Below are 14,792 nucleotides of genomic sequence, written 5' to 3'. Positions count from 1 at the left end.
TAATGACGGTCTTGCAAGATTGAATGTCTGGTAGGCAGGCACACCCAGTACGGTTACAATAAGCAAATTATCCCCTAGTGCACAAGTCTCTCCCCCGGTTCCTCATAGGCTGAGTACGATGGGGTCACAGTCTTCCCAGACGTCGCCTATTGGTCACTGGGTTGAGGCTTTTAGGTGTTTTCTTTAGGATTGTCTCACTGCATTTTGTTGCAGCCTATAATGCATTGCAATCAAAATCAGCTCGGGGGCTTTTCAAGTATTTGACTTATGACCTAGGTAGTCAGGCAAGCTGATAAGAATAGATAAAGTGAGCTATTTTGCTGGCTAGTAAACTTTCATTCTAGACTAAACTCTGGTTTGGGAGAGGGTAACTAAGGGGATCCCAACAAGCATGCACCAGCTGTGGGCCCAGTATATTCTGTCCTTCCATAGTTAGTGGGCCTCAGCCTATCTGAGGTACTTTGTCTTGGAAATGGACCACCATTTCCATTATTATAATTGTAGACAGCACTGTCTATAATTCTTCAGAGTCATTTAGGGGAAACTGTGAAGATGCAGCATAATCTAGAAAAAGAGCAGGGGCTGTAAAAACTCTGCCAGGGAGAACAGAAAAGGAACAGACAGTGATAGAATAGACATCTGGGATTCATAGAATAGATGGAAAAGCAGCACCTTTTTGTTGTTGTTTCTGGAGTGCTTTGTCCAAGGAAACGCTCCTTCTGTGTTTCTTACTGTTATTTTATTTTATTGTCACCATCACTATTATCTGTGTCACGGGATACCATGTGGGCTATTATTAGAATGCGCTCTTGTGTTTTCCATTGACTTCCTTCCCATCCCACAGTGAGATGGGTGGGAGGGTGAGACAGAGATCAGGAGAGGTGTTAGGGCTTTATAAAAGTGCATTGTTAGTAGAAGAGTTCTGGACCTGATAAGTGAATTTAGAAAGGTTGTAGGGTATGAAGTTAACACACAAAAGTCAATTGTATTCCTTTATACTGCCAAGAACTAGTGGATACAATAATTTAAAGAAAAAAATGCCATTTACAATGCCCCCCTCCCCAAAAACTGAACTGGTATACTGTAAATCTAGGAGAACATGTAAAGGATGTGTATGATTAAAGTAATCAAGGAAACCTTAAATACAGAGTGGTATATCATGTCGTGGTTTGGAATCTGTAATTTAGGTAAGATGCCAATTCTTTCCAAATTATCTACAGATTTAACACAATTCCAATCAAAACCCAAGCAGGATTTGTCTTAGAGAGAAACAAAATAGCTCTAGAATTTATATAGAAAAGCAATGGAAACTAGAATGGCCAACATAATTTTGGATGAGGAAAGATGGTAAAGGACTCACACTATCCAATTTCACAATTACTCAAGCTACAGTAATGACAACAGTGTAGTATTAGCAAATGGATAGACATGGATAGACACATAGATCAATGGAACAGAATAGGTTCCAGAAATAAACCCAAACAAATATAGTAAATTGTCTTTTGGCAAAGATGTAAAGGCAATTCAATGGGGGAAAAGATAGTCTTTTCAACAAATGGTGTGAGACAATGGGCACGCATATGAAAAAAAAAAAGAAGACTTCTACCAAAGCTCACACTTTATACAAAAGTTAACTCCAAATGGTCTAGATATGAAAAGTAAAACTACGTATTTCAAGAAGAAAGCATCAGAGAAAACATTTATACCTTGGGAAAAGACACCAAAAGCATTATCCATTTTTTAAAAACAGATTGGACTTATCAAAATTTTAAAGTTAAACTTGATGAACAAATTGTCAAGTGAATCAACAGACAAGCTACCAACTGCAGAAAGTGTCTGTGAATCACATCTCTAACACAGGACTTGAATCCAGAGTATATGAAAAACTCTCAAAACTCAAAGTGAAACAACAAACAAAATCATTAAGCATTGGCAAAATATCTGAACAGATGCTTTACAAAAGAGGATATACAGATAGCAAATAAGCACATAAGAAATTGTTCAACACCATTAGCCATACTGGAACTACAAATTAAAACTACAGTGAGATACTATCTCCCATCTACTAGAATTGGTAAAATTTAAATATATATATTAAATAAATAAATACACACACACACACACATACACACACACACACACACACACACATATATATGAGTGTGTCCTTAATTCTCTACCAGTGAGGGAAGCTGGAAGCAAGATGGGAAGGTGGGGGAGAAGAAGAAACCCTGAAAAGAACTAAGAGTTACTGGAAGGAGGGCTTTAATCCGGTGAGTGGGTCACTCACTGGTAGGTAAGTCATGTGTGGAAGCCTGTTTGGGGTGCTGCAAGGATTGACTGTGTTGGACTGGACGAGGGAGGGCCACTGGGGGTGTAAGTGAAAAAGTACTGGAGTATGTGTATTTAGATATTATGAAATTATACACAAACATATATGAAAGAGAGAGAGAGAATATCGACAATACCAAGTGCTAACAAGCAAGTAAAGATACTGAATTTCTCATAGTTTACTGATGGAAATGAAAATGGTATATATATATAACTCTGAAAAACATTTTGGCTGTTTTTATAAAATTATACATTTACCATACAACCCATCATTCACACTCCTGTGTATTTATCCCAGAGAAATGAAACTTACGTTCCCACCAAAAAAGCACAATCGTTCACAGTATTTCACTTGTAATAGCAAAAAAGTGGAAACAACTCAAATACCTATCAACAGGGGAAATGGGAGACACACTGTGGTACACACATACAATGGAAACTTTTGAGCAATAAAAAGGCAAGGAACTATTTACATACACCATGACTTGGCAAGATCTCAAAGGCACTGTGTCAGATACAAGAAGTTGGTCTCAACAATTACATGGGTAAGAATCCACTTAGCCTTTCCTGTGACACTCAGGAAAGGCAAAACTATAGGAAAGAGTGAATGCCAGGGGTTGGGGTTGGGTTTGGGGTGATGGAACTGTTCTGTAACCTGATTTTGATCGTGACTACATGAATCTATACCTGTGTTTAAGTCCATTAAGTTAAGCATAGAAAACAGTCAACTTACTGTATGTTTTTAAATAAAATAAAATCAGGGTGTGGAAACTAAACTTTGTATTCACTTATTTATTCAGAAATAATTTTGAATACATATTTTATACTAAGTGCTGTTCTAGCTGCAAAGAATATAGCAGTGAGCAAAATAAGGGGTTTAATTTTGTTCAGAAGACTCAGAAAATAAACATCGAGTAAGTATATATATGATATGATATGATACGATATGATATGATATGATATCAACCAATGATGTATGCCATGGAAAAAATAACAAAGGAGTTTAGGAGATAGAGAATTACATGGACAGGTATCAGCAAGTCATGACTTGAGGGACGACTGCCAGAAGCTAAGAATAATTGTGTTGTATCAATGGTCAAAAAGATCAAAAGAGGAGTAACATTTCATGACACATTTAAAATATATGAAATTATATGAATTATATGAAGTTGGCATTTCAGTATCCGTAAATAAGGTTTTACTGGAACACAGCCATATTCACTCATTCATTCAAGTATTGTCTTCATGCTTCTTCACTACAATGGTAGAACTGAGTGGTTGCAGAAGAGACTTATGTTTTGCAAAGCCTGACTCTTTACATAAAAAGTTTGCCAACTCCTGCTGTACACAATGCTAAGTGAAGGTGGTCAGGGAAGGCCTCTGTGATGAGTTATCTTCTGAGCAGAGGCCTGACAGAGGTGAGGGGTGGGCCCACAGGTTACTCAAGGAATCCCCTAGGGTTCTAGCCCAAGTTGAGGTTGCCTGCATGGGGTATTCAACAAATAACAGAGGCCATGTGTTGGGTCTGAGTGAGGAAATGTGAAGTGGCAGGTGATGGGTCAGAGTAGACCAAGGGCCTGTTTATATAGCTCAGTAGGCCACTGTGCACAATCTTGATTTTCTCTGAGCCACAGGGAAGCCCTTGGAGGGGTTTCAGCAGAGACAATATCTATAGTGCCTGGCAAATGGGAAGGGGTTTATAAATGTGAGCTATTGTTATTGCCAACAGTACCATCTGATAATACAGTTGACTCTTGAACAATGTGTGGGTTAGGGGTGCTGACACCCCTGCACAGTTGAAAATCTGCATATAATTTTTGACTCCCTAAAAATGTAACTACTGGCTGGGCCTGGTGGCTCACACCTGTAGTCCCAGTACTTTGGGAGGCTGAAGCAGGAGGATTGCTTGAGCCCAGGAATTCAAGGCTGGAGTGAGCCATGATTGCACCACTGCACTCCATCCTAGGTAACAGAGTGAGACTCTTGTCTCAAAAAAAAAAAAGAAGAAAAGAAAACAAAAAAACGTAACTACAAATAGCCTACTGTTGATGGGCAGCCTTACTGATAACATAAACAGTAAATTAATACATAGTTTGTATATTGTATGTATTATACACTACATTCTTACAATAAAGTAAAATGGAGAAAAGAAAATGTTATTAAGAATCACGAGAAAGAGAAAATATATTTACTATGTGTTCAGTGGAAGTGGATCATCATAAAGGTCTTCATCCTTGTCTTCACACTGAAGAGGGTGATGAGGAAGAAGGATTGGTCTTGCTGTCTCAGGGATGGCAGAGGTGGAAGAAAATACAAATGGACCTGCATAGTTCAAGCCTGTGTTGTTCAAACATCAACTGCAGTAACATGTAACAGTCAACCCCTGCATTTCCACCCAGCAACCTCACACAGCCAGTGCATTTATAGGAGTTAAATGAAATTTTCTCTCATTTTGTAATGTACAGGTATTCTTCACTATATAAACTTACACTATAAAAATATTTGCTGTGAAGGCTTGACAGTGATAAGCTAAATGAGATTATCTGTATCAAAAGCTGTTATAATGTGCATGTAGAAGCCAGTGGAAGCTTTTAAATTGGCAGAAGTACAGGCAAAAGGATGCAGAGTGCAATTAGCCAATGTCAGCAGCTCTGTGGGCTTGTTTGTACATACAGAGCAGTATCTCTCATCTTTCCTACCATTTTCCAGAGGGTTTCACCCAGCATGGGTCCCAGTAATAATATCTGTCAGCAACCAGTGGTGCCACCTACTAAAGTCCAACTTAAATAGTCTCTTTTGTATAATAATTTAAACATAGATAGATAACATACTTGTATATTTATATTACATCACCGTGCATTGTTTTTCATTGCAGAAGGAATAGATAATTTGATTCAGATATTATGCAACATATTTCTTACTTCAGATACCCATACTCACCAGTGAGTAAATGTTAACAAAGAAGTAACTCTTCTCAATGCTATATTTCACGTAGAAACCCTGGATAGACTGCTAGAAAGCTTTTTAAGAGTATTTTTGTAATGTTTGAGGAAATTACCTGGTGGTATTAACTGGGCTAGGAACATTATTATTACTGTCAATTAAAATAACAGAATGCAAGTTTCTACATTCTGAAAATTTTCCATCCAACATACTTCCCAAGATGGATTCACTTGGCATGATAAGGGGTGTGTGTGGGGTCCCCAGTTTACATGATCTTTACACACACATTTCCGTTATTGGATGCTTACAAGTCATCATTTCATTGTGCTTAAAGAGGAAACTGTAGCTCAGAGAGGTTAAGTAAATTTTAAAATTCCACAACTGGTGACGGTGAACCTGGGTCCCTAACGTCATGAGAGAGAATCATGGGAGTATTACTGGAAACTTCAAAGGTACCGAAGCCAGAATCTGCTAACAGCATTGAGCTCTGAGGAGGGCAAATGAGCAAGGGAGGGGTGAGATAAAAGGAGGAGAAGGATACTTTATTCATAATTTTTAAAAACCACATACTGGAAGTTTTGTTCTTTGCATGCGTATCTTTGATAATTTAGGGTAAATTCGGGTTGGGCAAATACCCAGGAGAGTGACCAATGGCAAGACAAGACAATGAGAGAGGTAAGCATGAGTCCTGTGGGATGCATAGAGTGAGTGCTTAATTCTCTATCAGTGAGGGAAGTTGGAAGCAGGGTGGGAAGATGGGGAGAAGGAGAAACCCTGAAGGGAACTAAGAGTTACTGTGAGGAGGGCTTCAAGCAGGTGCTGGTAGGTGAGTCATGTTGTTGAAACCTGTTTCGGGTGTTTCTAGGAGTGGCTGTTCCGCTGGAGGGCCACCGTGGGTGTAGGTGGAGAAGGTGCTAGAGGGAAAGGCAGGCCCAGGTAGTGAAGGGCCTTGTGGAATGAGCTGGGGAGCCTGGGTTTCATCCTAGACATAGTGGGGAGTCATTCAATAATTTTAAGCAGTGAAACTCATGACCAGATTTGCTTCTTCTAAAACCAGGACCCACTCTGTGACCCTAGTGTGTCTTCCCAAACACCTGGGACTATCACAGTCACCACTGCACCAGGGCAGCGTTTTCCAGCACACTATTATCACCTTGCTCATATGTTTATTTACTTTTCAAAAATATTGGTTTGTTGGTGTCAGAGACAATTCCCCATGGATCTCTTGCATTTTTGCCGGCCTGGCAGTGAGGCAGGACTGTCCTTTTATTCCACAATCTTTTCAAGGATGTTTGTGTAGTGAACTGCCTTGGAAGATAGAGGTAAGGTAAGGTTTCCATTTAGAGCAAACAATAGGTGTTTACTGTCCTGTATAATAATGATACTCTCTTCCTCCAGGTCATTTAGGCTCTGATAAAACCCTAATAATTTAGACTCTGGTAAAATGGTTTCTCTTAATGGCAGAACTTGTTAAGAACAGAATACTCTGGTGTGTTTCGCAGCGGTTACTTTCCCCCTTCCTACTTCATGCCAGAGCATGAAGGAGATTTTTCTCCCATATTCACTGTGAGAACCTGATAGGGTTCCTGGAGGTAAAATTCTTAGAAAAGTGCAGAGGCTCCCCTTAGACTGGGCCCCCTGGAGTTTTTAATTCTCAGACTGCTCCACACTGAGCCTCCAGGAATTCATTCATTAGACTTCATGTTTTCCTATCCTGGTACTGGTTCCCACAGGGGTTTCTGGTCATGGGTTTCTGTTGCAGTAGTTTTGATGCTCTGTATCCACCTGCCTGTCTCAACAAATCTTAGGGCAGTAGTTAGCTCTGTGATCCCACTTATCCAGGAATTGTTAATTTTTTACTTTGTTCACTATTTACTTTCTGTTAATATGTGGTGAGGAGTTCCAAGCCTCTTACATGTTTGACTAGAAACTGGGAGTCTCAGAGAACACTTCGTCAGAGATGAAGTCTCACTATGTTGCCCAGGTTAGACTTGAACTCTTGGGCTCAAGTGATCCTCCCACATCAGCCTCCTGAGTATCTGGAATTACAGGCATGTGCCACTGTGCCCAGCTCAAAAATCTATTTTTAATAATGTTCATCCTCTGGAAGCTGAGACTTTATGACCCAACATATGATCAATTTAGCATAAATGTTCTATGTAGACTTGAAAAACATGTACGTTCTACCATTTTGACATATATATATATATAGGCTGGGTATGATGGCTCATATAGATAGATAGATAAATAGACAGATAGATAGATAGATAGATAGATAGATAGATAGATAGATAGATAGATAGATAGATAGATAGGCTGGGCGTGGTGGCTCATGCTTGTAATTCCAGCACTTCGGGAGGCTGAGGTGTGTGGATCACCTGAGGTCAGTTCAAGACCAGCCTGGCCAACATGGTGAAACCCCGTTTCTACCAAAAATACAAAAATTGGCCCAGCATGATTAAACTAAAGAGCTTCTGCACAGCAAAAGAAACTACCATCAGAGTGAACAGGCAACCTACAGAATGGGAGAAAATTTTTGCAACCTATTCATCTGACAAAGGGCTAATATCCAGAATCTATAATGAACTCAAACAAATTTACAAGAAAAAACAAACAACCCCATCAAAAAGTGGGCAAAGGATATGAACAGACACTTCTCAAAAGAAGACATTTATGCAGCCAAAAAACACATGAAAAAATGCTCATCATCACTGGCCATCAGAGAAATGCAAATCAAAACCACAATGAGATACCATCTCACACCAGTTAGAATGGCAATCATTAAAAAGTCAGGAAACAACAGGTACTGGAGAGGATGTGGAGAAATAGGAACATTTTTACACTGTTGGTGGGACTGTAAACTAGTTTAACCATTGTGGAAGTCAGTGTGGCGATTCCTCAGGGATCTAGAACTAGAAATACCATTTGACCCAGCCATCCCATTACTAGGTATATACCCAAAGGACTATAAATCATGCTGCTATAAAGACACACGCACATGTATGTTTATAGTGGCACTATTCACAATAGCAAAGACTTGGAACCAACCTAAATGTCCATCAATGATAGACTGGATTAAGAATATGTGGCACATATACACCATGGAATACTATGCAGCCATAAAAAATGATGAGTTCATGTCCTTTGCAGGGACATGGATGAAACTGGAAACCATCATTCTCAGCAAACTATCGCAAGGACAAAAAACCAAACACCGCATGTTCTCACTCATAGGTGGGAACTGAACAATGAGAACACATGGACACAGGACGGGGAACATCACACACTGGGGACTGTTGTGGGGTGGGGGGAGGAGGGAGGGATAGCACTAGGAGATACACCTAATGCTAAATGACGAGTTAATGGGTGCAGCACACCAACATGGCACATGTATACATATGGAACAAACCTGCACGTTGTGCACATGTACCCTAAAACTTAAAGTATAATAATAATAAAATAAAATAAAATAAAATAAAAAGATTCTACAAAAGCCACAACCTTGAACAAAGGCCATCACAACCTTATACAGAAATACTTCCGTAAGGACATCAGCCCAGCAACTGCCTGTCCAACCTTCGACAGCATCACCCTTGTTATTGATCTTTGTAGCCAAGAATAATGACTTCAAAACAATTCTGTAACGCTCCTCATTTTTTCCTTTACAGCTGGGTGTAGGCCGGGCATGGTGGCTCATGCCAGCACTCTGGGAAGCCGAGGTGGGCAGATCAACTGAGGTCAGGAGTTCGAGACCAGCCTGGCCAACATGGCGAAACCACATCTCTACTAAAAATACAAAAAAATTAGCCAGTCGTGGTGGCGTGCGCCTGTAATCCCAGCTACTAGGGAGGCTGTGGCAGGAGAATCCCTTAAACCTGGGAGGCAGAGGTTGCAGTGAGCCAAGATTGCGCCACTGCACTCCAGCCTGGGTGACAGAAGAAGACTCTCTAACAACAACAAAAAAAAGCTGGGTGTAGTAGGTACAATACTTCCAGCTATTTGAGGGGACAAGGCAGGGGGATCACTTGAACTCAGGAGTTCAAGTGCAGCCTGGACAACGTAACAAGACCTATCTCTTAAAAAACAAACAAACAAACAAAACCCATTGTCTTCCTGAAAGTGGACCTAATTTATTATGTTCCCATTGCTATGTTCTATTCCCAAATAAACATTTTTTTCTCTTAGAAAAAAAGAAAAAGGCCCAGCATGGTGGTACACACCTGTAATCCCAGCTACTCAGGAGGCTGAGGCAGGAGAATCATTTGAACCCAGGAGGTGGAGGTTGCAACAAGCTGAGATCATGCCACTGCATTCCAGCCTGGGCGACAAGAATGAAACTCCGTCTCAAAATATATGTGTGTGTGTGAGAAATATATGTGTGTATCTCATACTATATATACATATATACACATATATACATATACACATATAAATATATACACACATATAAATACATACACACATATAAATACATATAGACATATACACATATAAGTTTGGTTATGTGTGTTAGTTGCTTTGTTCAAATTTTTAGCCCATTCTGATTTTTTTGTTCTCCTTATTACATAAGCTATCCCAAAAACTGTATTAAAGTCTTTCACCATAGTTGTGAACTTGCTTATTTCCACTTTTATTTTAGTTACTTTTTTGAAGCTAAGTAATTAGGTATATTCAGATTCACAATTATTATATGTTGCATTTGGACGGATCCCTGTGTGTCATTATTACTTGTCCTGCTTTATCTCTAGCTTTATCTTTTGCATTAAAGCCTACCTTGATATTCACTTAGCTACAGTAATTTTCTTTTGCTAGTGTTTGCATGATGTATCTTTTCTACATACTAATTTTTAACATTTCTGGAACCTCATATGTAACATAGATTTCTTACAAGTGCATAGAGGTTCTTTCTTAAATTCAGCCTTAAAATCTTAGAATTCAATTTGAATGATTTTGTTTTTTAAAAAAAATATTGGTTTTGATTGGGGAGAGGAGCTGAGATGGCCAACTAGATGCAGCCAGGAAGAGCTTCTCCCACCAAGAGACTGACCATCAAGAAGACCAGCATACACCAAGCAGATCTTCAAAAGGAAGGCATTGAGAGTGGAGTGAGGGAGGCAGGCCCTCAGCTGGAAAGGGAGGAAGCTGGAAACCCTGCACAGGGTTGCTGAGCAGGAGGACTTGTTCCTGGCCCTGAACAGCTACTGGGGAAGTGGGGACTTAAATAGGTATGGAGTGGCCCACTCTTGCCAGAGGCCTCCAGAATCCTAGCTGCAAAAGGTCCCACAGCCCCCATGGACATTTGTGCTGGCAGAGAGAGCTGCTTGGAGAGTTGGCAGGGACAGGACTTTAGCCTGTGTGGAGCCCAGAGAGTCTGGTTTGAAAACAGCTGCAGTGGAGCATGGACAGGGATGCTCATTCCCCAAGGCTCACCTTTGCTCCTCTAGGTGGCTTTGGCCTTTCTTGACTGTCAGACCTGGACAGAATAGGACTATCTTGCCTAGGGGATGGGGCCAGTCTGATACGAGTGCCTCCCAGTGTGCTGGCCTCTCCCAAGTTCCCTACCTGCCACATCTGTTTGCAGCAAAGCCTCAGGTGCCAAACTGGGGTGCTTCCCAGGGGCCACTGCCTTAGCCCTTTCACCAGTAGACCCTGTCCAACTATCAGAGAGCCTTTGCAGACAGGTCCCACCAGGATGCACCCAGCCAAAGCCTCCTCTCACCACTTTGCCAGCAAGCACTCACCCACAGCCTCCCCTCAACACTTTGCCAGCATGCACATGCACACAGACATCAATGCTCTATCACCACCAGCACATGTGTGAGTGAAGATCCCATTGCCATGACCCAGATGAAGCACTTTTGTCAACACCCCACATTGGAGTGTCATTGCTAGTGAATGGGGAACACCTTAGCCCCTCTAGTGCAGTAGGTGTTTAACCCTGAAGATCCAGGGGACAAAGCCATGGGCCTGGTACCAGCTCCCCAGGGTTAGACGATGCAGCCCAAAAGTGCTGAGCTGAGCCTTGGCCCCATGAAATCATCCAGAAATGAAACCAGCTGACTAAACCCAACTTATACCATAGTTAAACCCTCAAGGGCATCAAAGAATGTAAAACTCAAAAGCCCCATCCAAAGGACAGCAACTTCAAAGATTAAAGCAACTTCAGCCCACACAGATGAGAAAGAACCACCACAAGAACTCTGGCAACTCTAAAAGCCAGAGTGTCTTCTCACCGCCAAATGACTGCACTAGCTTCCCAGCAATGGTTCTTAACCAGACCAAAATGGCTGAAATAACAGACAGAATTCAGAAGCTGCATGGCAATGAAGATCGTCAAGATTTAAGTAGAAAGTTGAAACTCAATCCAAGTTATCTAAAGAATCTACTAAAATGATTCAAGAGCTTAAAGAGTAAACAGCCATTTTAAGAAAGGACCAAATAGATCTCACAGAGCTGAAGAACTGACTACAAGAACTTCATAATATAATCAGAAATATTCACAACAGAATAGACCAAGCTGAGGAAAGGATCTCAGAGCTCAAAGACTGGTTCTTTGAATCAACTCAGTCAGACAAAAATTTAAAAAAGAATTTTTTAAAATGAACAAAACCTTCTCCCTGAAGCCGGGGACCGAGGCTGGGCCGCACTGGCCGCATAGGTATCCCCATCCTGGGGCGCGCAGGGTCCTGCTCCTCTGCGCCGGCTCATAGAAACAATGAAAGATATTGTTGCAGCATCTGGCAGTGAGACGGAGGATGATGATACCATGGACATTCCCTGGGACCTTCCTTCCTCCTCTGGCTCAAGCAAGAGAAGGAGAAGCGGCAACCTGCCCAAGGAGTCTGTGCAGATTCTTCAGGATTGGCTGTATGAGCACCATTACAATGCCTATCCTTCCGAGCAAGAAAAAGCACTGTTGTCCCAGCAAACATATCTGTCTACACTACAGGTCTGTAACTGGTTCATCAACACCCGCCACAGGCTTCTCAGATAAATGAGCCTACGGAGGAGATAATATTTCATGTGGTGTACGCATCCTGACATGCTGAGAAAGGATGGCAAAGATCCAAATCAGTTCACAATTACCCGCCGTGGGCCCAAGATTTCTGAAACAAGCTCTGTGAAGTTGGTGATGGGCATCAAAAACTTCATGCCAGCTCTAGAGGAGACCCCGTTTCATTCCTGTACAGCTGGGCCAAACCCAACCCTAGGGAGGCCATTGTCTCCTAAGCCATCTTCCCCAGGATCAGTTTTGGCTCGTCCATCAGTGATCTGCCATGCCACTGTGACTGCACTGAAAGATGTCCCTTTCTCTGCCAGTCAGTTGGTGTGGGACAAAACACAGATATACAGCAGGTAGCAGCCAACAACTTTACAGACACCTCTCTCATGTGCCCAGAGGACAGGTGTAAATCTGGACCAAGTACCAATACATAGAGTAGTCTTTTCAACACTCCTCCCCCTACTCCAACGGACCTCAACCAGGACTTTAGTGGATTTCAGCTTCTAGTGGATGTTCCACTCAAACAGGCTGGAGAGATGGAGCTTCAGCCGAAACTTACAGCTTAACCCATTTTCAAGCAAAACAGTTCTCAGAAATGTCATGATTTCTGGGGTGATGGCAAGAGATGAATTGCATTATTTATATTTTTTTATTAATATTTGCACATGGGATTGCTAAAACAGCCTCCTGTTACTGAGATGTCTTCAATGGAATACAGTCATTCCAAGAACTATAAACTCAAAGCTACTGTAGAAACAAAGAGTATTCTTTTTTAAATGTTTATTGGTAGATTATTCATAATGTGAGATGGCTCCCAATATCATGTGATTTTTTTCCCTTTCCTTCCCCTTTCTTGTTATTTTTTTAGACTGTGCAATTCTTAGAGAACCTATAGCATCTTTTCATTCCCATGTGGAACAAGATGCCCACATTCTGCCTATTTAATAAATTTTCAATTCTTTTTCAAACAAGTATGAATCTAGTTGATTGATGACTTTTTTCATGACATAATATTTTCTTAAAAAAAGCATGAAACCTCCAAGAAATCTGGACTATATAAAGAGACCAAACCTACCACATATCGGCATCCCTGAAAGAGAGGGAGAGAGGGCAAGTGACCTGGAAAGCACAATTGAGGATGCTGTCCATGAAACTTTCCCCAACTTTGCTAGAGAGGTTGACATTCAAATACGGGAAATTCAGATAACTCCTGTGAGATGCTATACATGAGGACCATCCCCAAGACACAGTCATCAGATTCTCCAAGGTCAATGTAAAAGAAAAAACATTAAAGGCAGCTAGAAAGTAGGGGAAGGTCTCCTGGAAAGGGAATCCCATTAGGCTAACAGCAGACCTTTCAACAGAAACCCTACAAGCCAGAAAAGACTGAGGGCCTATATTCAGAATCCTTAAAGAAAAGAAAGTGTTTGCTGCCACACTCTGAAAAATGTTGACATGGGTGAAGTCTGGAAGCCAAGAATTGTTAGATAATTGTCAGCTAATAAACATTTACACAACTGTTACTGGAAAAGAGATACGGAGTCAGGAGTCAAAGGCAGTGGGATGTTTTCACTCGGGGCTGCAAGCCTGTCCAGGAAAGTCTTCCCTTTGAGGTGGAAATTAGTTCTAGACCTACACAGCCACAGAAGACTGGAATGGAGGTCAACTTGCTATTCCTCCAGCACGTTTCTTGCATCAGTGAGGTCCTACCTCCCTCACTGAAGGACCTCAGATCAAAGGTTTCAGGAACTTGTGTCCTACTTCAGTGAGGTTCCTGTAGGAAGTGACTGAAACCTTTGATCTAACCCTCTTCTCTCCCCTACACTAAAGGGGATGGTTCGGATGGTTCAGAGCAGGGGTTCTGGCTCTCGGGGGAGATGCAAACAACTCTGACCATGAGTTAAATCCTGTAGTTAATGGATACCAAATAGAGAAATACAGACTCTAAGAAAACACAAAGCACTATCCCAGTTGGGAGGGCACAAAGGAGACATGATCATCAAAAGCAATGTGGGATTCTGGATTGGATCCTGGAGCAGGAAGTGGACATGAGGGTACAACTGATAAAATTAAAATAAAGCCTGTAGATTCGTTAATAGTGTTAGTCAATATTCATTTCTTGCTTTCAATAATTGTATTAAGATCATTTAAGATGTTAACATTATGGGAATCTGTGTGAAAGACAGAAAGAAACCGACTGTACAACTTTTTTGTAAGTTTAAAATTATTTCAAGATAGTAGTTAAGAAAATTTTGTAAATGATACCTACAGATATTATCAAGACAGTGACAGTGAACATTCATTAAAGAGATAATCAGGATGCCCAGTGATGCTTCGTTGTGCCTAAAACTGCAATTACAGAGCTGCTCCTCTTCTCAGTATTATGTACCCAGGGCTCTCCTTGAGACAGAGAAGAGTCAGGGCTTGGCTTCATCTCATCCCTACTAGAGCAGGGGTCCCCAACCCACAGGCCATGGACTGGTACCAGTGTGTCTCCTTTTAGGAACTGGGCTGC

The 14,792-nt window shown here is 41.2% G+C and overlaps 1 pseudogene; it reads left to right on the top strand.

Annotated features, from left to right (window-relative positions):
- The first annotated feature begins 11,974 nt into the window (after positions 1-11,974).
- Positions 11,975-12,899, top strand: LOC100440297 (homeobox protein TGIF1-like; annotated as a pseudogene).
- Positions 12,900-14,792: the final 1,893 nt, after the last annotated feature.

Source organism: Pongo abelii, chromosome 20, assembly GCF_028885655.2.
Source record: "Pongo abelii isolate AG06213 chromosome 20, NHGRI_mPonAbe1-v2.0_pri, whole genome shotgun sequence".
Classification (NCBI taxonomy): Eukaryota; Metazoa; Chordata; class Mammalia; order Primates; family Hominidae; genus Pongo; species Pongo abelii.
Note: the sequence above shows the minus strand (reverse complement) of the source record. Positions and strands in the feature narration are given on the sequence as shown.